This window comes from Melitaea cinxia, chromosome 29, assembly GCF_905220565.1.
Source record: "Melitaea cinxia chromosome 29, ilMelCinx1.1, whole genome shotgun sequence".
Lineage (NCBI taxonomy): Eukaryota > Metazoa > Arthropoda > Insecta > Lepidoptera > Nymphalidae > Melitaea > Melitaea cinxia.
Window position 1 is genome coordinate 7,963,143 of NC_059422.1, and position 1,607 is coordinate 7,964,749.

The following is a 1,607-nucleotide window of genomic DNA, read 5'->3' on the forward strand; positions in this document are numbered from 1 at the left end:
CAAAAGTTCTGAAGTAACATACATAAAAAAAAATACAATCGAATTGAGAACTTCCTCCTTTTTTGGAAGTCGGTTAACAAAGCGTCACTAAATCGCTCGGATTGCGGAAGATTGGAAGATGTCCATCACATTTTTATGGAATATGTCCGTATTGAAGCCGAGAGAGAGGTGTAATATACAGAACACAATGTACTGCTTAATTACATAGGGGTTCATAATACCATTCTTGGTTTCCTTTTAGCGAAAAAGCAAAACAATTGTATAAAATATACAACAATATCTCAAGCGTCGTGTGTAAGTTTTAATGTTTAAAAACGTGGGTGACATATTCAAACTGTGAGCAGACCCTATAAAGATTTAAAAACATTAAAAAAATAAAAGATACACATTGCTATATGTAGCTACTAGCTGTGCCCGCGACTTCGTCCGCGTGGAATTTAGCAAATAGTTATTGTTCAGTTCACAGAGTTATAAAATAAATGAATTTGTAAAATAAAAGTAGGCTAAGTTACTCCTTATTATATAAGCTATTTACCGCTGAAAGTTCTGTCACAATCGGTCCAGCCGTTTCAGAGATAAGCCGAAACAAACAAACAGACAGACAAAAATTTTAAAAACTGTTATTTTGATATATGTACCGTGTATACATCCATATGCATTTAGTAATAAAAATAGGTAAAAAAACTTTTTAAGTTAAACGGTTTTATGTTAAACATACATTGCAATGTTTAAGATAAATGTACTAAAAACGAAAAAATAATAAAATAGATACAGTCGTGGGAATTATAAACATATGCATAGACTAGACTAAAATAAAACCGTGGGGCACGTCAATTGTCTACAATCGTTGATTAAAATGTTTGTTTTGTAATGTTACACTATAATTAGGCAGTTGTTCAACCGACAAAGATGGACGTGTGATAAGTAGGGCTAGAATGTGGAAACAAGCTAGCAAGCTCGATTATAAGCGAGTTTTAGGGTTTCATAGTGGTGAGCGAGTAGTACTTTTATCATATGTTTTGTCGATTAAAGACAAACTACGAGCAGTGAAACGATTCCTCGCCAGCCAGCAGTGTGAATGTCCAACGATAAACTAGTTGAAACATCTCTTTTATTTACATGGAGTGTATAACTATTGGAATTTCCATGAGCAAGAAAATAGTAAGTAATTTCCTCACCGTCTGCGGGCCAACTGCCTATTTTAACGATGAATTAAACGATTCTTCTATCGCACATTAAGTCGATAATTTGTAGACAATTGACGTGCCCCACGGTTTTATTTTAGTCTAGTCTATGCATATGTTTATAATTCCCACGACTGTATCTATTTTATTATTTTTTCGTTTTTAGTACATTTATCTTAAACATTGCAATGTATGTTTAACATAAAACCGTTTAACTTAAAAAGTTTTTTTACCTATTTTTATTTTCTAGTTTTTAGTTTTTATTTCGCATTCTGTTTAATTCATTTAGTGCTTCATTATTGCAAGGCCCATCTTAAATATTGAGGTTGTATAGTGCACTGTATTCTTCTTGTCAAGCCCTTTTATTTGATACCCATATTGGTGGGATTGATAAAAAATTGTTATCAGACATTTAGTAGCGGC